The 24400-nt window shown below is 38.9% G+C and overlaps 1 pseudogene; it reads right to left on the bottom strand.

Annotated features, from left to right (window-relative positions):
- Nucleotides 1-20672: 20672 nt before the first annotated feature.
- Nucleotides 20673-22378, bottom strand: LOC147634207 (jasmonate-induced oxygenase 4-like; annotated as a pseudogene).
- Nucleotides 22379-24400: the final 2022 nt, after the last annotated feature.

Genomic DNA, 24400 nt, shown 5'->3' with positions numbered 1-24400 from the left:
CCTATGCTTCCTCCAAATCTCAGAGTAAGATTTGCGAAGACCTGGGGCAATGTAATAGAACCATGTGAAAGTGGGTCGTTGAGCTCCAGGCACATACCTGGGAGGAAAATTCCCACGTGGGTGGATTGGTGGCCTTCTCTGTATGAATCCTGTGGAGCCATTAGTGGGGCGGGTTGAGCTTTCCACAATGTTTGCTTAGACTACATGTGCTTTCCTCCCATTGTATTTGCATGCCTTTGTGGTATGTGTGGTGATTCTACAAATGGCACACAAGAGCCATGATTCTGACACCTCGAACACACCAAGTGCCTGACTAGGGGACTTCACTCCATCACTCGTCAATTGAGCCATGGCTCAATCAGTTCCTTGGTTGTATTTCTTGCCTTCTTGCTCTTTGACCTTGCCTTGCGATTTTCCTCGTCCTCCTTCGATTCCTCACTTGAAGTTGAATGATCAGAATCATCCTCCTTCTCCTCCTTTGATTCCTCACTTGAAGTTGAGTGATCAAAATCATCCTCCTTCTCCTCCTCAGAGTCGGAAGAGGACCTTTTGGACTTCCACTTGCTCTTGCTCTTGCCTTTGCTCTTGATGGACCCTACCAACATGCACTCTACCATGAGAGCTGATTCAACCATCCAGAGTCATTGTGGCGAGATTAGAACTAGTCACTACCCTTTTCAACCATCCAGAGTCATTGTGGCGAGATCAGAACTAGTCACTACCCTTTTCAACTGCTTGCTTAATCCCTTCATGAAATAGGAATTGAGGTTCTCCTCCATGGGCCAATTAGACGCATCCAGTCTTTGGAGAAGCTTCCAAAACTTAGCAGCATAGCCGTGAGGCTTTTTTGGTTCATCCGACATATCTTATCAAGCACATGTATGGAGGTTTTATTTTCCCTGAATCTTTGAAGAAAGGCATCCTTGATTGCATCATATGTGGGGAAATGAGCATACTAAGCAACCCAAAGAGCGGCACATTTTTGTAAAGTTGGGACAAAAGTGGCTTTCTTGAAGTTCCGATCCATGGGGCCGAGGATGTTCATGTGCCAGGCATTGTTAAGGAGACAGATGTGATTACTACATCCTCTTTGGATTTCCCAAATAATTTTGGATACTTGTCCATGAGACAGCTGATCGTTGAAGCATGTTGTAATGTAGAAAGTGGGGAGTGTCAAAATCATGGGGAGTATGCACAACGGAAGCAATAGTTGATGGCAAAATAGAGCAACATATATGAAAGAGAGCAAGAACACAAGATGTATAGAAAGCTTCTATATTACCTTCTATTTCAGCCACCCCAAAGTTGGCTTGACCTTCACTTTATGAATGTCTTGATTGTGTTACTTGTGTTACAAAAAGTGAAGCATCCTGCCCTTTATATAGGGTTCACCAAGGGCTAGAATTGGGCCAACCCTAGATCCCTTTTCCACCTACATGCCCACTTTATTTGGGGTGTGTTCACACCTACATGATCTCTTTCTCTCACCCTTTCACTTGTACATCATATAATTCAATACCTTATAGTTTCTCTTTGGACATGTGAAAAAGAGACTACCTGTTAATGATGAGATTACTAGTGGATGGGATGCAATTTGGCATGACAATAACATGGAATTTGAGGAGGAGGCTAGAAGTAGACCAAAGTTGAAAATGCTTGAGGGTAGGATGTTTTACATGTGGGAGTGAAACCATCATATGGTGGCTTGGACAACAGCCAATAAAGAATGATTTTCTCAAACAAGAGCAAAGCACCATCATGTATTCTGTACGATCATTGATCGTTCATGTGTGAGCGAGATCACTCTCTTGGAAAGCCTGCAAAGGATGAATTAGTAAGTTGCATATAAATTTATGTTTGAGACCTTGATAATGTGGTGTTTTGCTCATTCAAATTATAGTTTTTTGTGTTCGTTTTTTAAAGCTTATTCACACATGCTTTGGTAACCCACAACCTTGTGGGATGTGATTGTAAACTATGCCAACATTAGTGCTGCCAATCATGATGCCAATCATGATGATTACACAAAAGATTTGCTAGAGAGCGATAGAAAGTTAATTACTTTTATTAGAAAGAAGAACACAAAGGGAATTGAGCCTCGGTACTCTCTTACTTGTAGGTGCTTGGTAAAGCTTGTTTATAATGTGAGTATTTATTAGCTTAAGCTTTGCTTTAAATTGTCATGTGATGAGATTCGATGTTATGTGAAGGTTCCAATTAATCAATCCTTGAACAAAAATCTTGAGCAAGTGCACTTGGCCATGGAAGAAGATGAGGTGGAAAAAATTGAAGCTAAGGAGAGAGGAATTGGCCATGAGATATGGTGACCGCATAGGGAAGGTAATTTGTAGTGTGTTTTGCAATGGTGAATTGCATGACTAATAAGATTAATATAGTGTATTTCTAATTGTGTTTAAAGACAATATTAAATTTTGACATAGTAAATTAAGAATGGTTTCCGTTTGTGTAGATCCTTAACAATATTGATCCTAAGCATGGAGATGCATGGCGGAAAAAAGTGTGGTCCTTAAAGTGGGATGTGGATAGCTTTGCAACACTGGAGAAGCTGAATTTATTAGCATTGTGTGATGTATCGACGATAGAGTCCAAAATCTTTTGGTTGGGTTTTTTGGAGGCAAACAAAACAACCAAAAATATTTTTAGCCTTGTGTGTGGAGATCATATCTATAGACAGTAAGTCATGGTTTTCTATTACTTGTTGTGTTTAGTTGTTTATAATTTTTGCAAATATGTAATATGCATACTTTACTTTGTGATGTGATTTCTTTTTTATTTGAAGCTGGCTTCGAAAAGAGGTCACTCTGGAGAAAAGATTATGCAAAGGGCAAATGTTGTCCTTAAAGATTTTGTGGATAAGCCTAATGACCTGGTGGTGCCTAATGATTGCGTTCTCTATGATTATTATGAGGAGATGTCTTGATTGTGTTACTTGTTTTACAAAAAGTGAAGCCTCCTGCCCTTTATATAGGGTTCACCAAGGGCTAGGGTTGGGCCGACCCTAGATCCCTTTTCCACCCACATGCTTTATTTGGGGTGTGTTCACACATACATGACCTCTTTCTCTCACTCTTTCACTTGTACATCATATATTTCCACAGGGAGGTGGTTTGGTGGCGGTGGCGATGGCAGTGGTAGTGGGGGTTGTGGTGGTGGTGGTGGTATGAATACTGGTAGTGGTGGTGGAGTTATCGATTCTTCTTTGGGTCTAGCGAACTAGAGTTTCTAAGATTCAAGCTACGCCAAGTAGTGCAGTTCATGTGCTCACATGAAGGATTGATTTGAACACAAAGAAAATCAAGCAACAAGTGAAGCATCATTTGAAACATGTAGCAAGACATATCGTGGTCGCCAAAGTGTTTTCAGGAGTTGATTGCTACACTAATCAACCTACTGAGTGTGTCTGTTGTTGTTGAGAGTTGTTTGCTACCCTGATCAACCTACTGAGTGTCTTTGGTTATGTAGGCAGTAATACACTAGTCTATAACAAAACATGCACAAGAAGACGACACAGAAATAGCTTATCGGTTACAAGTGACTGTGCAAATGGAGATGATTACTTAAGACTGATCGACTCATGCGTAACATATGGATTGTAACGGAAGATTTAGATAACTTAACAGATGGATTCACATTATATAATAGACAGGATGGGTATACATAAAAGAAAGATAGACACGACGAATATACAAAAATGATACAGAACGCTCTCCTTTGATTCACAAAGAAAAATATTACAGGAATAGCAATACGTAATAGCCTTGTCAGAGTTTTGATTACATCTTTTATACTACATACGCGCGGTCATAGAGTGGTACAAAAGTACCCTTGTGCTTTGATAAGCGCTAATTTATAGAAGTAATATTGACCTAATTAATTGGTGTTTAAGTACGTTGGATCTGACGTTCTGATGGCTTTCTGGCTCGGTGGTTGTCCAATCTCCAGATGCCTCACAACCCAACAAGTGCATTGAATCATCTAGGATCTTCCTAACCAAATAATTATTGGCTCAGGACATTCAACAAGCACTTAATTGAGTACTTTTACCTAAAGAGACCTAGCATCCATAGACACTAGTAGCAAAGAATCCATGGAAGAAACTCTAGGAATCCCAAAACATGCAAAGGAGAGGGTGACCTCTTCTCCAACTAAATCCTTTAGTTTATTGGATATAGCAAAAGGACTATTGAACTCACTCAATGAATAAGGATCTAGCAACAAGAAATGAATTTATATCCATGTTTGTAGGGACTATTGTGCAAACACCACCATAGGTGCAAGCTTTTGGCTCAAGAGAAATAAACCTGTTGAGACCTAGTGGTATTACCCCTACATTGAGGAAAGACAAATCAAGTGCTTTAAGAATCAGAGAAGTCTTTTTCCCCACTTTGGAGGAGCTAGACATTGGATTTAAACTTAGAGATCCCTATCATCAATTATGCATGCTAAAAATAAAAAAACAAGAGCTAGACACACGCAAAATTACTGTTGAACATATGGAACTCGACAAGTTACTTTTGGTAAGGTTGCATAAAAAGGAAGGGAAAACTCCTAATGACACAATAAATCACATTGCCGAGGCAACAGATAGAGGGAATTTCCCCTTTAGAGATAATTTGTGAAGATCCCAAGGAGGGATCGAAATCAATAGCACAAGAAGAGATTAAGAGAAAACCACATCATATCACAAAGCTCATGAAGAAATTCATTAAGGATGGTGACCCCATGCAACATATAGAGATATTTGAGTCAACTTGTGAGACTTGTGGGCTAGTTGATGATATTATGAAGATTCATTCTTTTCCCTAACATTAGATGGAAAGACTCAACAATGGTATAGAACCTTGAAACCTTAGGATAAAGTTAACTTCACTCCATTGAAAAATGTGTTCGTACATGCTTTACAAGAAGTGGTGATAAGTGGACCCAGTGGCACAACTCCACAATATTAAGCAGCACAAGCACGAGTCCATGAGATACTACATCTCTCAAATTCTTATTGTAAAAGTTTAGAGAGGTTGAATGATGATATCAGTTATTACCATGTTTCTAAAAGCGAGTACGGGATACAAAGATGCATGATTATTTGTTTTTGTCCATCCCATCAACACTGGATGCATGTTGCAAGTTGACCTTTGAATTTGAAAACAATATATGCAAGAATTACCACAACCAGAGGATGCCAGGATGCCATTTGTGATTCCACCATCACGAGTCTCGAGCTTCCATGACTTGGGTAATCGTGATAAACTAGTTTAGTGGAATGACGGTTGAAGAATTAAGTATGTCCATTTTGGAAAAGCTAAGGACTAAGGAGGTAAGGGAGACATTAGAGAATTCTTATCTTTACTCTCACAGAAAGTTGAGTTGGTGGTATTTTTGAAGATAAAATCACATAGCATTGAATGTCGTCATCGCAAGCCTAGATAATCTCTCTATTGTGCACATTGTTTGTGATTGGAAAATCATAAAACTTCCATGTGTAAATACCCAAAAGCCTAAACTGTAGCATAATTAGCAACACCAAGAGCATCTTTATCTTTAGCAACACCAGTGACTCAAGCCAATGTTGCCATTGGCTAGGCTAAACAAGGTGTACCATACCCTCACCAACCTTCTAACGAGGGATATATAGGGTACTAGTTGTTTTACATATGCCACCACAAATCCTACCACCATAGCCCCCACCACCTAAGCTCACCCCAAAATCAACCGCGTGTTAATTGAGGAACCATTAGAAGAAAGTGAATTTTCTCTCTAGTCGGAAGTCAACAATGACTATTATGAGGAACCATAAATTGTGCCTAACTTCTATGTCATGTAAGGACATGTTCTGGTTCCTCTATTTCAAACTGTAATGCAATGAAAGGGAAAGAAATTAATTCCAGAGTTTAAAGAGGCCCACAACAACATGCATGTGAGTAAGGACAGCCATGAATTTAGAGCTATGCATAAGCATATTCCCTATGCATAGGCTTTGGTATGAGCCATGCATAAACCCTATGCATAGAGGATATGCTTATGCATAGCCCTTAATGCATTCTATTACTGGCCACACATAGAATGCATCATCCATAATGTATGCATGAGGCCTATGCACAAGGCACATACATGGGAGCAGAGACCCCATGCATATATTAAGGACTATGCATTAAGGACTTTAGGGAACGAGAGAGAGAGACTAAATCTGCACAAATTGAAAAAAGACACAAATTACAAAAAACTAGTAGAATCTAAGGGAAAACAAAACCATAAACATGGACAAGAGACTTAACTGCTTACAAGGGAGAGACGGAGAAAATAGCATGAAAGGAGAGGAGTCCTGTAAAGTGCACACAAAATACCATAAACAAGAAAATTTGAAGAACTTTAAAAAACAAATTACAAAATAACAAAAGATCAGGGCTAGGATTGGGAGCTTACATTTTTGTTAGTGGAGCAAGCACATAATGGTTGGAGCTTAGGGGGTAGGAGATGAGAGTAAGGTTTGCACAGGAGAAGGGGCAAAAAGTTCAAACTCCTTTCATCAACGCCCTTATTGGAACAATGTCTTAATTTACCTTGAGTTGGAATGACGATGCTCTCTATCTTTTATCAACTCCCTTATTAGAGTGATTTTCTAATTCATCATCTTTTAAATCCCAAACATATATTCAAAAATGTGGGAAGCGCTCTTTGGGAGGACTTGATTGGTTCCAAAGGGATAAAACGTATTGATTTATCAACCACCATATTACTATCCAAACGTTCAACCCAGCAAATAAAATTCTTATACTGCTTCAAGCCCCATCTCCTACATGTTGGACCATCCCGCATCTCAAACTTTGTCCTAAACATCAAATAGATTCCTCTATGATTTGATTATCTTTGAAATAGTATTAAATAGAACATCAATCAATCATAGACAATTTCATAAGCCCCCTCCTTTCTTTAATATTTTATTTTCTTGACACCTTGACAAGCTGCGTTCTCTCTCGTTTCTCTGTCTCTTTTGTCTCTCTCTCTTTCTGGGGGAAGTGATCGCTAAGCCCTAATGAAGAGCCTTCATGGTAGCATGGGCCTACAGGCAGAGGACCGCAAATGCATGGACAGCGCGAGCACCTCTGCACAAGGAGCGAATTAAGCACTGCGAACCGCACCCAGACGTGTGCTTGGCCGACCATGGACGGCGGCTCCATCATCATGACGCCTCACAGCCAACCGCCTGCAAGGCATCGCCCAAGCAGGCCCGCCGCCTGGTGGTCGGCCCCGGTCTCTTCTACGCATAGTGGCCGATCTCTCCAACCTGACTCTGTCCTTTCTAGCGCAGGCAAGCCTGACTCTGTCCTTTCTAGCGCACCACCGTCCACCATCCGAACTATTCACCCGCAACACGGCCGACTCACTCCACGGCAACCACTATCTCTTGTGTTGATCACAAGAGAGACACGTGCTCTCTGTCTTTCTTTTGTTGCCTTCCCGCTACATTCGCATTGGCCATTGTGGTTTTTGATAACATCCCCCCCCCCCCCCCCCCAAAAAAAAAATCAATCAGGTTTTTATTGGCTTGATGTATGATTATAAGCATCTTTATAAAAAAAATTTGTTGCGTAACAAACCTGCTTAGTTCTATTTGACATTCGGCCCCACCACGTACATGCTTCCCTTCATGAGTTGATGGATGACCGCCACCAAAATCACACTCCCTAATCCAATTTGACCCTTTCACACAACTATGCTCTTGATTTCCTGTAACAAGATGGCTGACAACCATCACGTATAAACATACTGAGCACCAACCAATTCACCCACCCATTCAAAGTGGAGGTTAGTACATAGTGTGATCATGTCTACTTCTACCATGAACAACCTCACTATAGCCAATTCCCTTACCTCCTCTTATGGACAACTTTGTGAGTATCCACTCTCGACATACACCACCATATATAGTGTGAAGAAGAAAAAATCCTTTCTCCATTGCTCACTTTTGCACATCATGCATTAGTTGTGGCAAGCAAGTACAAATGAGCCAACCCCAACCTGGAACTACATAATCGGCACAAATGTTGTTGTTACTACTATGGCAAGCTCAGGGGGGTAAAGACATTCCATTTAGTGGGAATCACATGAGAACTCCAAAATTTCTCTACTCTCGTAGATGTGGGAAAGTCAGCCCATAATAAGCTTCTAGAAAATACAGTATTGTGTCCTTTGTACACATAGGGGTGTTCCACATTTTTAAAGAGCTTCTTTAACACCCTACACAACTCACACATGGGCATCAAATTAGATCCCATAGGTTTATCATAGTTTCTTTAACCTATTTAGCCTCTTTCTTTTCTACACTCACCGATGTGGTCGAAGAGAAGAAATGAACTCAGATGTTGTTAAAATGTTTGCTTTTATAGCAACATGATAAACTTGGGGTGAGTTGTCTTCTTCCCCACTATCACCCCCATGACCTTCTTAGCAAAACACATCAGTGTACATTACATAAAATGAAATGAATACTACTTTTGTGTTGGACATGTCACCTTGATCATAATCCAAGTTCTCCTCGTCTTCAAAATGTTCATCTCTTGGTGAGGTCTCAATGTCTTTCTCAAGGTTCAAGCCCCTTTTTGTGGCTGGTTTGTCCAAGCCCTTCTCTCAATCTCTCTTCTCCTTTTCATCTTCTTTGTTGAAGACTGGTCTTCTAGCTTTCCTTTTTGCTTTTGAGTATAGCTTTGAAAGTCTTATGAAAATAATAATAAAAAATAACTATCAGTACTAAATGATGTTCTTACATTTGTTACAAAAGTTTAATGAAGTCGCTACCTTTACGTCAACCTTCTTCACTTTAATAAACATTTCTAGAAGGATACTCAAGCCACCATGGTGTAACCATGACCTCCCATTGTGTGAGGCCTCCTTCTTCCTACCACGCATCTAGAAACATGGTCTGTGGACCCTTCTCCACTTGCCAGACCTGCTGCTCATCAAGATTTCCCTCAACATGCATTTTAGGCGACCACCCAAAAACTATAATGGCAAGTAAGAACATGCTACAAATACATGGAGACAAAAAAGCATCAATACTTTGAGATTACCTATACACAAGACAATGTACCGACATTTGAATCTATGGTTACTTCTCCGAAGCAGCAAAGCTCTTCATCTCACTTACAAGTTCTACAAATGCCTCATGGAAATGCAACTGTCGACAAGACCTAAAGTACTTAACTGCATCACCTAGAACTTGTACTCCCCTTCCATTAACATCCACATCATGTTGCATAACTAGATCACGTGCAAGGTCTATCATTTGGGACTAGTATGTTTCCTTAGAAATGTACTGCCTCCAAGATATGTTGTCCCTTGGCAGGCCCCAATCCAGTTGTTCCCTCTCATCCTTAGTGAGGAGGACAATCAAGATCTCTTTTTCCTACAACATGTTAACAAAAGAATTATTCATACATAAGAGAGTCCCAACAATGTCCTTAAAGTCCACTTAATTCAAATGAATAAGAAAACCCACTTCTCGCATGAGATTTTTACCGCTGCAAGCATTCCAAGCTTGTCCTCTGTGACTGCCTTTGCCTTTTCCCAATTCACTCAGTATGGAACTTGGAAAAATCCTTCACCATTTTTTGGATTTTCTAAGGATGCTTGCTTGTATCCTTTAATCCTCACCTTGTCCTTTACCTTTTTCATTACCTTGGTTCTTGTTTCCTTGCACTCTTCCAAGGATAGAGTCGTAAAGTCAATTTTTGACATTTCTTTTTCACATTTTTTGTTGAGCTCCTCCTGAAAGAAAGCACCAAATGCAATGAGATAATGCAAACAAGAAAGTAAATGAATTTAAGAGTAAGAGGAAAAATAAAGAGAACAAACATGTTACTTACTCTAAGTACAAATTGAGAGAGTGTTGACATTGACATATTGTACCAATGCTTTGTTCTAGCCAATCTCTCTTGTGCTAAAATTTGATTGATCCATCAATTCTTCCTCACTAAAATAGTGCATAAGAGTATCCATTCTAGATGGACCAAACTTACACATGAGAAAGATGTCATTGGTGTGGAAGAGTATGTGGCACATGAGTACAAACCAACCTATAGGAACATCAACATATTTATTGACTATGTTTTTGCATGTACATGAAACAAAGGGAAAAACTTTGTGGTGCACCATCCAATGTGAGATCGATATAGAAAACCCAGCATAGTTGGAAGGGGAGGAACAAACAGAAGCAGATACGGATAATAAACAGAGCGGGCAGAAAGATACGAAGATAGGTGGGATTCCTACGATATGGATGCGGAAAGATTAGGCTATTTACTTCTGTAAGAGTTAGAAGGACCTCTCCTTCGTGTGACGAACATCAAAGGAGAGAAACTTGCATCGTACTCGTACATGCCTCTTTTTTTTTGTTTTCCCTCCACACTATAAAAAGGAAAAACAAACTGTGAGCACAATTCTTTACTAATTTACGATATTATGATAAGTAAAAGAAACTAAAATCTTACCTCTCCTAATTTGGTTTCCCCATGCTTTCAACCTATGGTTTCCATCCCATATACAAGGAACTTGTTTCCACTTAGATGTGTCCACTCACGCTTTCTTATAAGATCAACCTCAAACACTTGATTTACACTCTGCCAAACTGGCCCCCCCAACTTCCCCAACTGGCAACATCATCATCTGATAGTAGCATTTTTGGTTTCTCTATCCTACTCAATTACACAAGAAAGTCTCCCCTTGTTGGATCATAATCCTAGGAGTCAAAATTGGAAGCCAGAAGTGTAATATTGGCTCCAATTTGTTCTCATTGAAGGATTAGGTATAAGACGACATAAAGGGACATAAGGTGGTTCAATTTCAACCCAAACAGTTATAGACTCCATACATTTCTACAGTATGTCCATTTGAATGTGCCTCCTGAATCTTGCCACCCCTGCATCCATTTTTCTTGTTTGTGGTTGACTAGAAGCATTATCTTGATGTTCAATGAGTTGGTGACTACCTGATGCTTCACCCAATGATCCCAAACTTTGTGGAGGTAATTCATGAATAACACTTTGTCTTACTCCTTGAGACCTTTGCGTATGTTCTTCTTGCACTTCAAGGACAGGGTGAGGTAGGGTAGAGGTGTGAGCTGAGGAGACCTCTAATTGCTTACCATGTGGATTTGCAGCTTTAGCGACCTTTGAGTTTCATTGGGACCTGAGGGGGTATCGATCACCTCGGCTAGATGTAGACATCTGCTAAAAAATAAAAAGATTTAAAGTTAAGGCCCATCAGAGTTAATAAGGTTAAAACTCACTCAATGAAATTAATAAGATTCAAAGTTAAGACCCATCATCTCTTCTTCTGCAAATGCAAAGCCGTCCTTAAGAGGGAAAGCACAGGCACAACCATACAATTTCTAAAGCTAATATCATAATGTAAGAAGTACATACTCGGCAAAACAATTCGTCCTATGTCAAAATAACTACATATTACATGCAATTAGACATTGTAAACTGAAAGCTTTTAACCTCTAGGAGCCATTAGGTCTCAACTACAGCAACAAACTAAACACAACGCCTACTAACAGAAACCCTTGAAGTGATCCACCATATGAAATTCTACTACAACTGCTTTGAATGCCCTATTGCAGCAGTCTTGTGGCACACTAGCATGGCACCAAACCATGCCCAACACCACCTTGCCCAACATCGAGCAGCATCACCACCGTCGCGCTTCTCCAGCCCAAACTGCCACTGCCTAGCCAGGAGCTTTTTCTCCACAAGGTTTGCATAGACAAGGCAAGACTTCATGCTATTAACACTTGCCGTGTCTGTGGGTGCCAAAGTTCAAACATTTGTGCAAGGTCTCGTGGCACACCAGCATGGCACCAAACCAGCAGCCCACCACCATTCCCAACACCACCTTGCAACATCGAGCATCAACACCATTGTGCCACTCCGACCCTCACCTTGCCAATACCCAAGCATCACCACCACTACTAGCACAAGGTCTACACAGATAAGGCAGGTCTTCATGCTATTAATACTTGGGCTATCTGTGGGTGTTGGAGTTCACAGAACTGTCAAAGGTCTAGAAAGATGAGGGTTCACACCCAAGGAGTTTTTACTTTTGCCAGGTCTGCGCAGACAAGGCAGGTCATCATGCCAGGTCTTCAAAGACCTGGCCTATCTATCTCCATGCACAACAACGCAAAGCAACTATAGACGCGCTTGATAGATGCGCAAAATAATAGGCGCGTCTATAGGCATTGCTTGAATAGAGAAATTATGGGTGCATCTACAGCCACGTCTAATAGCGCGTGTATTTGCGCATGTATTGATGCGTCTATTAGGATGTCTACACTAAGAATCTAACATTGCGTCTAACATCGCGTCTATTTACACGTGTATTAGGGCATCTATTGACGCATGTATTAGGGCGTTATTAGTGCATCTACACTGAGAATTAGACACGTATTTAGACGCAAAACAGAGAGTACAAAAAGTGAGCTTTTGGTGTAGGCTGGTAAATGTACATCACTGCTTTCCAAAAATTGCCCATGATTACCAAAGCACATAATTTTAACAAAAACATCAATGCTTTTTTGCAAACCCACATATACAAAAAATAAGTGAGGTGAGGAGAATGAGACAATATGTAAAATAGTTTAGCCAATATCAATGATGGGCTACGGTTCAATCTCATCCTCAATGAGATCAACCCTTGCCAGACTATCTACTTCAAAATCCAAACAAGTGTTTAGATCGACAAATACATTCAACCCACTACTACTTGTGCTACTCATGTGCTCATCGAAATCAGCATCACCAATGGTAGGCTCGTCCTCAGGGGTAATGGCCTCAATATCTGTATCTCCTATCACATGATCATCCTCCTCTCTCGTATCACGGTCATCATCACCTCCATGGCCATGATCATCCTCCATATGCTCCATATTTGTAAATGTACCATTAGGGGAAGGTTGAGGTCTATAGGGGTCCTTTAAGCTGCCATATTATGATTTTAATGACTTTTTGTTAAAATGTTAAGTTTCTTTGACTTTAGATACCTTCTTATTCTTCAAATGGCTAGATACCTTCTTATTCTTCAAATGGCTAGAAGTTTGAATTTCAAAGTTTTCCGCCAAAATTGAATTTAAAATTGAGTGGGCAAAACCATATCATGTGACATATCTATGGAAAGAGCTCTTTGAGGCTGGCTGTGTCGGTCCCAAGAACAATTGCCAAACTACCGTAGTAGGTGAGATCGGTGAAATTAGCAACCGCCTCTCTACCCACGGAACATGGGGAGGGGGGAAGGAACGGCTGCGCTCCTAGTGATTGACTCTGGGAGTTGCATCCCACCCTAAAAACTGTGAAGAAAAAGAAGGAGAATCATTCGCCGCTTTATCACCAATCATCCTTCGAATGACGACGCCACGGCCGCCCATAGTAGGAACCACCAAATCAGGAGGTCCCTGAGAACGCATGCGCATGCAACCACATCATCAGGAGAACATCATGGTTGCCAAGTGTATTATGTTCTTAAGCACTAGTACAGTAATACGAGAATGATTACCCTCTTAGCATATATTATTAATTGAAAAGGTAACCTATACTGATAAATGAATACATAACTGATCATACACAGTGCGACATGATTAATGCTTCATTAACACAGAAGACTGCTAAATTTTTGCATGAAAGGATGATTGATTGACTCATTGGCCCTTGAATACACATGTATACAGCCTTTAAAATAGCTACATGGTCATGGGATTCAGACAGGCACACAACCTCCCATTTACACCCCTTGAGATCTCGTAATGACTATTCATTTAAGGTACGCATGTGGCATTACACTTGCAGTCCGTACTTGCGGTGTGCGATCTTGTAGTGTGCAGTCCACATAACAGTTAACACCATCCATTGCCAAATCTAGGCATATGAGGCTCTTCTTTAAACTTAGGCCATGTATCCTTAATGTGTCTCCATATGCAACAAGGTTTGTATAAGATGCCATCAATGGATCGAGTTTTTTAGCATACTAAGTCATTAGCGACTTGCACTTGAACATGTGTTGGATTCTTAGAATGATTAGAAAATGCCTTAGAATAATGGTTCCACCTTGGAAATCTTGTCATATCACTATGAGCACCAGATTTTACACACATTTTGGACATGTAAGTGAGTGAGCATTCACCAGCATCCCCACATGGAAGAGGAAATAATCATTGGATCCTACATGTATACACATGTAATCCATGCTATTGGAACTTAGAATATTCTTTCCATCATCTCGTGACTTAAGCATGGAGTTTAATATCATACATCTCAACAACCTTACATAATTATGATGCATGATGTGTTGTTAGCTAGTTTATTTTTGAAGAGGATGAGATTAGGAAAGAGAAAGAGGAAATAGAGATTACTTGAATAATTCTAAGAAACTGATCCAAGAGTTTGAAGATGTAATTCTTTGGACATTGTGCCTTTACAATCCTGTCTATTACTTTAAACATTGCTTCAATTAGCTCACCCACAAAATATTCTTATACATGTGTCCCCATATCCTCTTGCATGTGTGGCTCCATATCATCAACCACCAATTCTTCTCAATGTTATCATTGTTATCCTCTATATGTGAATAATATTACATACCTTGTGGCTCACATCCATTTTAAAAAACAATTGTATGGCCTCATCCGACACATGTTGAACTCACATTTAGTCCATACATCAATATACATTCTATTAAAATGATCTCACTATGAGAGGCAGGTTCTTCCTTGAAGACATAAAATTGTTTACATGCTCCATTGACAAAAGGAGGAGATATTAAGAAAATGTTAGGGGGGATCAAGAGAGATCAAGGGCATTTCTCAGAGAGATGAAGAGAAATGTTATGGGGATATGAAAATGTGGGTCTCTTTTAAGTAGGAGCATGAGCTATGAGTCAAATTTGTTAATTTTTATCCATTTATTTCATAACTTACGGCGTCATTTTAACCATTGACATAAGGGCATCCATAGTTGTTGACAATAATACCAACCCTTAATACCAACAAGTATACTGACATTGTAAAAAAATTAGCATCAACATTTACACTGATGACAAAGAATTAAGAAACAGGATATGTTTTGTGAGTTGTTTTTGTTTGAAACTCAAAAAACCCAAAAGTCTCATGCCTCTTTCTCTCAAAAAAAACAAAACACCCCAAGAGGCTCTTGCCTCTCTCTCTCTCTCTCTCTCTCTCTCTCTCTCTCTAATATTTCCAACACTCTTTCACCTCTTTCCCATCTCTCTCACACCTTGCTAACTCTCTCTCACACCTTGTACTATGGACTTTGTGTACCTTATCCTCTTAGTCACACATAAGTAGAGCTTCTTCGAGGCCTACATATGCTGACTCACTAATCTAATAGCATAGCTCAAATCTGGCCTATTGATAGTCATGTAAATCAAACTCCTTACAATGTGCATGCACAATGTAGGGTCCTCCAAAAGATTACCTATATATGTAGCAAAATTTTATGCTCTTTGCTCTAATGGCACTAAGATTATATTACAACCTATTATTTAAACCTTTGATAACATATGTCTAAGGCATACTGTCTTTGTAAAAGTCAAATCGCATCACATGATCTAATCACCTCTATACCACCTAGAAAGTATGGAAGAATCATGGCTCACCTGAATATTTTACTCAAACTTCTTCTTGAGGAGCATATTCACCTCATAAATGTAAACATCAATGTCCCTTGTGACAATCAAGTTATTAACATATATGACTACTAGCATAATGCCCTTGTGAGTGAAGTGAAAAATCTATAGATATCTAAAATCCATAGTAACAAGATGCTATCATATCTTATTTGACCATACTCTAGGTGCATGCTTCAAGCCATATAGGGTCAAAGCAAGAGTTAGGTGGTTCAAAAAGTGGTGTCATTGACATTCCTTTGTTAAGTGCTAACAAGGAGAGGTTAAAGGTAATAACAAACTAGTAAGAAAGAATATTAAGAATTGTAAAAATAAATACTCAAAATTTAAGACTGAATAGTTACCATGAAAAGAATATTTAGAATTCATGCTATCATGGAAAGTTCACGCACTCATGGGAGCATGCTCGTGTGTGTTAGGAAATTTTGGAGCATGATCATGCATGTGTCATGCTCTCTCTCTCTCTCTCTCTTCTCATATGATTATCTTAATACAATAGAGCTCTCTCTTTCTTTCTCCTCATACGCTTGTCTTAACATATCTAGGGAGATGACAAGAGAACATGCTACACATAAAATCTATCTATTTCTAGCTTTCTCTTCCCAAATCTTCACGATCTCACGAGACGAATTATTCTAGCATGACAGACTCTTATTTCTCTTGTGCTCAGCTTCTTCATCTATGTCCCTGTGGCTCACAAGAGTTGTGCTACATTCATGAGCTCTTTCTATCTTTATGCTACACACACACACACACACACACACACACACACACACACAAAGTGTATCTCCCTCCACTTCTCTCCCTATGGTCTTTCCTCCTAAGATAGCTAGATGGCTGCAAGGAGATGTACTACATTCAATCTCTCTCTCTCTCTCTCTCTCTCTCTCTCTCTCTCTCTCCCTATCTCTCTCTAAAACACACCACCACACCCATTGAGCCTGAATACCTATTTTCTGAATAATCTTTTAAGGTCAAAGAAACTTGTAGAGTATGGTTGGTTAGGGCTAGAATATTCTAATACAATATTTTCACCTCATTTCAGGATGAATATTGATGGGCATGCAATGGGACAAGATGAATTTTTACACAATGTAGAGGTGCGAGAAAATGGAGGTAGGTTTATTCTTGGTCAGGAAGGCATTGAGAAAATAAAACATTATTGGGTTGCAAAGCAAAGGGAGATTTGATAAAAAGCCAAGGAGAAGTAAAGGGCTAAAGTGAATAGGTCCATCTTGATGACGAGAAGGAAAGAAAGAAGATTTGTAGAGTTGTAGCTAACTCTTGGTACGAGAAGATGAAGGGCCTCGACAAAGCTACCCCACAAGAAAATATTTGAAGAATTCCTCCTCCATCCCAATTGCAAGAAAGCTCAACTTGAAGAAATGGGTTGCGAAAGAGTTGTGCTGGCCAACATTCGTAACACTTTGACAATAGTCAAAGTGCCCTGATCAAAAGATGAGCTTTTCTTGAAGAGGTCATCTCTAATGATAGAACTTAATGTTTATGATTTCAATGGACATGGTGGCAATAGAAAATCTATCAGCTTACCAAAGGCACCAAAGGTTCTAGTTATTCACAAGAGAATCCTTGGTGCCTAATCCTTGCCTATAAATAGAAGAGGATGAAGTCTTTCCCCTGCAAACATGCCAAAGATAGAAACCTCAAAGTAGCATCATGACACATAAAGTTAAAGATTTTTTTTTTTGAATTTTGGAGATTAGAGACACGAGTCTCCCCCAACAAAAGAGATGTGTGTATAGCAAGTCGATAGGGAGATGTGCTATTGTAAAGCATCCTATACATTTACGACGAGCCTTAGTTTTGTACCCTACTTTTATCAAAGTCAAATTTAAAACACTCCTAGAGCACCTTAAGACACTCTCAGACTAGTATGAAGTAGACTTAAAGTACTTTATACAGTGGCCCTAAAACATTTTTAACAAATTTGAAGCACTTTTAGGTGGTCCTATAGAACTTTCAATATTACAAAATAACTTGTAAGTATTTTAAAGTGATAGTGAAACACTTCCAAATGGTCCTAAAGTAATTATACATCATGGTCCTAAATTACTTTACACTGGCCCTAAAATATCTTTAATAGATGTAAAGCACTTTTAGGTGGTCCTACATAATTTTCAATGGCACAAAAGCACTTGGTGCAAGTATTTTAAAGTGATATTGAAAGGCTTCCAAGCACAAAAGAACTTGTTAGTACCACTTGGAAGTACTCAATATCTATTTAAAATACTTACAAGTTCTTTTGTGCCATTGAAACTTGAAGTAATCAATATCTATTTTCTTTTGTGCCATTGAAACTTAAAGTAATCAATATCTATTTAAAATACAAGTTATTTTGTGTTATTGAAACTTTCCAAGTGGTACTAACAAGTTCTTTTGTGCTTGGAAGCCTTTCAGTATCACTTTAAAATACATTCTTTTGTGCCATTGAAAGCTCTATAGAACCACCTAAAAGTTCTTTACAGCTACTAAAAGTATTTTAGGGCCTATGTAAATTACTTTAGGACCATGTATAAGTACTTATACAAGTTTATAAAGTCATTCGCAAAGTCCATGAAGTACTTTTAAGAGCTCTAAAGCACTTTCAGGTGGTCCTAAAGTGTTTTTAATATAAAAAAACTTATAAGTAATTGAAAGTGATCCTAGAGTACTTCTAAGTGGTCCTATAACAAGGTCTCTATTAATGCACATGATGTTTTTAAAGCTTAAAGTACTCATGTACCACTTAATAGTACTTTTGCATCACTTGATAGTACTTTTGACCACTTAACAATATTGTTAGACCACTCATTACAAGTTCAAGACCACTAAATAGTATTTGAGGACCACTTTAAAATAGTTCAAAACCAATAAAAAGTAGTTTAGGACCACCTAAGAATAAAAAGGCTTTTTTAATGTAAAAATAACAAGGTAGATTTTTTTAACAAAAGGTGCCTAAATCATGACCATAAAAAAAGACTATGTTTTCAAAACTTTTTAGGCACTAGATATTCTCTCTCAATGAATATCTTCTATATTAAAAATTTCTTCAAAATAAATATACTAAAAAATATTTTTTTTTTCAAGCGTTTCTTAAAGCCACAAGGTGGCTTTCTTTCTAACAAAAGGGGGTTAATGTTTTTTACATAAATTCACACAATATAAAGTTTTTATGATAGAGAGAGAGAGAGAGAGAGCTCACGTGCTTATCAACATAAAAGACAAGTCTTGCAATTTTGAAGAAATGAAAATGTCAACCAACGTAAAATTTCATGACACTATTTAAGAATAATTGGTTAGAATGCCTCTACCTATGGTGGAAGTTTTTGGAAAAAGAAAATTATATATCTAGTACTTTCTTATTTTAAAATTGCTAAAAATAACATAAAAATATTGCAATAGCCTTACTTCAAGGATACCTATATGAAAAAGTGTTTGTTTATTAAGTGATATATTGGACATGCCAATATCCTATGCACATGTAGAATAGTTTTTAATCGTACAGTTGTAGGTGTTGAAAAAGTATCTAATTTATTTACCGAAATCATGACTATGGAAGAATATGTTTAAAATGTTTTTGGCACTTATTATGATCTCTCAATGAATATCTTGTGTTGATATTATTTTCCTAATATAAATTTCTTTGAAACAAAAAGAAAATATTTTCTTAAACAAAAATTTCTTAAAGCCACAAAAGTGGTTTTTTTCTACAAGACTAGTGCTAATTTCTAATATATAAATCCACCCAATATGAAATTATTGTGATATTAAGAGAGAGAGAGAGAGAAGGGGGGTGCTACTATTGTATTCACTCACTTTCAAAAGATGCCTAAACTTAAATTATCATCTTGAAAAGCATAAAGATAGGGGCTTTCCCTTCAAGGATCATACTAACATTATCATAATAGAAATGGTAGACTAGATGTAAGGGGTCTAATTTAGTGAGGAATAGGTGGGCTTTACATGTGCACCTATTAAAAGGAACAAAGAACCATCATGAAAATGTTGACTCTTAATATTAGATCAGTAAAACTAGCTTAATAGATATTCAAATATTAATTTTTATATTTTCATTTATACTGTTTAAGTAAAACCACTAGAGTGTTCCTTCTACAAAATCTATTCGAGCATTCCTTCTACAAAAATCGACTCTAGAAGAAGGAAGTAATGTCATAAGCATTAGATGATCCTAAATGGTGTATGTCACTATGGTGGAGACCAAACAATTATTTATGTATTTCTCACATCTACATATAGGTGAAACAAAGTAGATTTAGAGAATGAAAAAAACAAACTAGAACAATTGACAATGTCTTGTAAAAAAAATATATAGTTATTGAAAGTTGAAACATGTTATCTATGCTTCATGTTTTTTGTGAAAAAATTGTCATGATCGTGCTAGTAGTAGTAGGCACAATATCCCATGCATATTGTATCCTAAATTGATTTTTTGGTTTGAGGGGGCACAAATCAAAATCGATTTTGGTTTCAACGAAGAGAGGAAAAGTTATTCAATCTCGTGAGGTACAAGAGTCCCTATTTGTATATATTCGTAATAAAGAGTGCAAGATGAAAGCATGTACATATCCTTAATCCATCAAATCCATTCATACAAGATCATACGTTTATGACATAGTTAATCAAATTATGGCCACTATTAAAGCTCTTACCATTAATTCTCTTTTACAAGCTTTTCTCCTTAAGTAGAAAAGCTATTCATGCTATTAGTGACATGCACATAAAATATCAATATCATTAAGAATGAAGTGTGATATATATGTCCAAGAACATATTAAAGCGTCTCAAGTCTCTATCTATATATGATATTTGATTATACGTCTAAGGGTTGCTACCACCTTCTTTAGGGGTGATCCATGCGATATATGTCTAAGGACAATTATGCTTCAAATTAAAGTGTCTCAATCTCTAGCTAAATATGATATTTGACTATAATGTGCCAATTAGTGTGTTGTTACAACCTTCTTTGGAGGATCCAAGTGTGCAACAAGGGTCATTATAGTTTGATTGTTGCTCACCACACCACGGTGTAATGCGCTTTTGTACTTGCCATTGGTTAGCATCTATAATCAGAAAATAAAAAAGAGTCAATATATATATCAAGATGATATCCTAAATTTACAGTTTTACAAAAGAGAAGCATGGCACAAGGTGTTCACTAGTGTGTAGCCTAGTAGTAAAAGGAATTCAAAAAGAGAAGCATGGCAAAAGTTGTTCACTAAAGTGTAGCAAGGAATTCACCTTGTAGGATGAGGACCCCCTACTAAGCTACATCTATTAGAGTGTAGCAAGGAATTAACCTTGTAGGATGAGGACCCCCTACTAGCTACATCTATTAGACATGATCTTTGGGTATCACTAAATATTTATAAACCTTTTTTTTAAAGACAACAATATGGCACAAGTTTGGTGGTTTTAAGTGTGTTAATGATGTGGCTCTTACAAACTGGTTAACTTAGGGCTGGAGGACTTTACCTGTAATTGATCACCAATATTGATGACTAATGCGTTCGGTATGGGATCCACTGAGAACCATTGGCCATCCTTGCACACTTGAAGTCCATCCATATCTTTGTCTTGTAGTAGAACCGTCATGCATCCATGGTCCTTGTGTCCATGTGTCCCAAGAACAAGGTCACGTTGAGGGCAAGGAGGGTAGTAGTTTGCTCGGAAGAACAAGTTGTAATGTTGAAAAGCCTTCTCTAGATGGTCATCCTTCATACCAAGGCTTTTGGACAATGCGGCGAGCAAACTTTTGAAAAGGTTCTGTAGCTCGGTGCCGTAGGAACCCACCATGCCCCTAGAGTGGTCACATCACAAAGAGGTGTTGGGCCATGTGATATAATGGAAAAAAAAGTGTGTGTGTGTCCGTGTGTAAGGGGGGGGGGTGTATGTGTGTACTGTCTCTGAGAGAGAGACTGTGTGTGTGTGTGTGTGAGAGAGAGTGAGTGAGTGAGTGAGAGAGAGAGAGAGAGAGAGAGAGAGAGAGAAAGGGGTTGGACCTTAATCCTTCGGGTTGGGAAGGCCACATGTCGAGTTTCTTCAATGAGGGGGGAGCCAGGTAGCCAAAGAGGGAGTCCATCCAGTCATTTGCGGCTCCTTGGAAGAAGTTAGTGTGGCCATATCCGAGCAAGCCTTCAGTGCTCTGATCCTTCACAGAGTAACCTTCCTTGTCGTCCATGGGGAGCTCAAAGAACTGCCTGGCTGCCTGTCTGGTCCCTTCAATAACGCTCGCGGGTATGCCATGGTTAACCACCTGCAGCACAGCAGCAAACAGTACAGACCACATCAGCTATACGCTTTTATCTCCTCTTCATTATTATCTAATCTTAAAAGCTAGCTAGCGCAGGCACGTTAATGTAATTAACCTACTTGGAAGAAGCCCCACTCCTCGCAGGCTTTAGCGATCTCTTTCAGGGTGTCCGCTTCCGAGTCTCCATGAAGGCCTGCCATATCCACGAAGGGAAGGAGGCCCGTGTTTCTTTGGGTCGGATGAGGCCGCTCCTCATGGGGGACCAAGAACTCCTGGGGCACCTCCCGGCACGGCCATCTGGGATAATTTCTGCACAAGATGGCGTTTCTCGTGATCCGTCACCTTCTGTGCACTCTCCGGCACAGCTAGACGTTGGCTGGAGAAGATGGTGGTCATGGTAATTAACGACGTAATTAAGTGCTAATCGACGCTCAAGCAGAGAAGGCTTGCGAAATTCAGAGGAGATCTAATGCATTTATATAGATTGCTGATTGTGTTAAACCAGCAGGGAGCAGTGAAGCATGCGGCGCCCATCGGAGAAGGCGAGGTGGCCGGCGACATTGAAAAAATACGCTCCTAGCTTATTTTGATTGCGGTTGAAACTTTTTTGTTGTTGAAAAAAGGACAACAAACATTGATGTGTGGATTCTTGACTAGAAGACAGGCCAATGCCAAGACGTCTCCTTAATTTGACCTAGTTGTTTGTAAATAATTTTATTAAATACTAGTTTCTTTCTTTCTTTTTCTTGGGAACAAGTAATTATATATATTAATATTAATAAAGACAGCCCATTACAAAAAGTTCTCTTACAATCCTTCTCTTAGTTTTTTTCCTTTTTTCAGATCAATAATAGTTATATATATTAACTGAAACTGTTCAAAAACTGCAAATACAACCAAATCAGGGCTACAGTGTCCATATTTACTACTCCTTCTCAACTTCATTCAGAATTTTACACAAAAATTCCCATCTCTCTTCTTGATGCTCCAAAAGTATTCTGGCCTCCATCATAGCTTCTGTAGTGCATCCTCCAGGGGACTGTTTTTCCAGCATCCCCCCTTTCTTGGACCAAACTTTAATAGTGGGTCTTGTTCGCACTTGGTTTTCTACGAGGGCGACAAATGTACGATCAACTTGTTTTTCTTTACGGTACCACCTTAGAGTTTTTGGTCCAAACTTGGGAGGCCTTTTCTTCCCTTCCCAAAATCTCACCTGCAGCACCATACAGACCAAAGTTAGGGGTTTATTCCTAGTATGTTTGAAGCTCACCAAACTCTGAGGCAAAATTCAAATCATATTTGTTTGCAGGTTCTTAATCACCATATCCAGCTCAAAACATCTTATTTTATTCACATTACATACCAACCAGCACATGTAACACACTTATGCATCAAGTCTGACTCTTGCAAGCCTGTACATACTGCCTTCCTAAATACAATTGCATTCCTGCTAGACCAGATTTCCATCAAGATGCAAGCTCTGATGATATTAAAAACCAAACCAATATATTCATTACTAAAATTGACCATTTACCCAAGATCCAGTCCCCCCAACATGTTTGCATACCCAAGCTCTTCTCTATCCATTTACACATTTTGGACCAAGTACCCCTAATTGCTAGGCATTCCCAAAACACAAGTGATGACCTACACCTGGGACAAATGCCAATAGATACATTAGATTTTAAAGCCAGCGGAATCATCAACCATATAAAGATCCTCCAATTTACAATTAGGTAATCTGCACATGAGGTCCCACCTTTCCAAACAAAAGAACATTGTCCCCATGAAATGTGATATCCTAGCTACATACAGGCAATCATCATGGCTATAGAACTGCAGCCCTTAGGAGATTGCTTCTCCAGGACCTTCCCACCTTTCATCTTCCCAAACAAAAGAACATTGTCCCCATGAAATGTGATATCCTAGCTACATACAGGCAATCATCATGGCTTTAGAACTGCAGCCCTTAGGAGATTGCTTCTCCAGGACCTCTCCACTTGACTAGATCTTCCAAATTGGTCTAGTTCCTAGGGGGTTCATAATAAAAGCCACAAAAGTCTAGACAGTGTGATGACGTGGCATGTTACATGCCACGTCTTCACCAATTTGGGAACTTCTTGAATAATCAAAATTTCCCATCGTGATATATATACTTGGAAAGGTCTCGATGAATAGATTTCAAATGTGCAATAATCGCTAACTATTCATTTGATTTGCAAAAAATTCACCATGAGCCCATTTTTCTAGAGAGAGGAGGTGTGGAAATCCTTAAGGGACAAAAATGAGAGTCCAAATTTTACCTAATGGTAGATATAGGATACCAATGCCTCCTTCACTCTTTGGCATACTCACTTTGTCCCACGTAAGCAAAGCTACCACTCTCCTACTACTACACCTATTTCTCCATAGAAAGTC

Source organism: Cibotium barometz, chromosome 11 (genome assembly GCF_041138505.1).
Source record: "Cibotium barometz isolate CiBa-2024 chromosome 11, ASM4113850v1, whole genome shotgun sequence".
NCBI lineage: Eukaryota > Viridiplantae > Streptophyta > Polypodiopsida > Cyatheales > Cibotiaceae > Cibotium > Cibotium barometz.
This window is presented reverse-complemented; position numbering and strand designations above follow the sequence as displayed.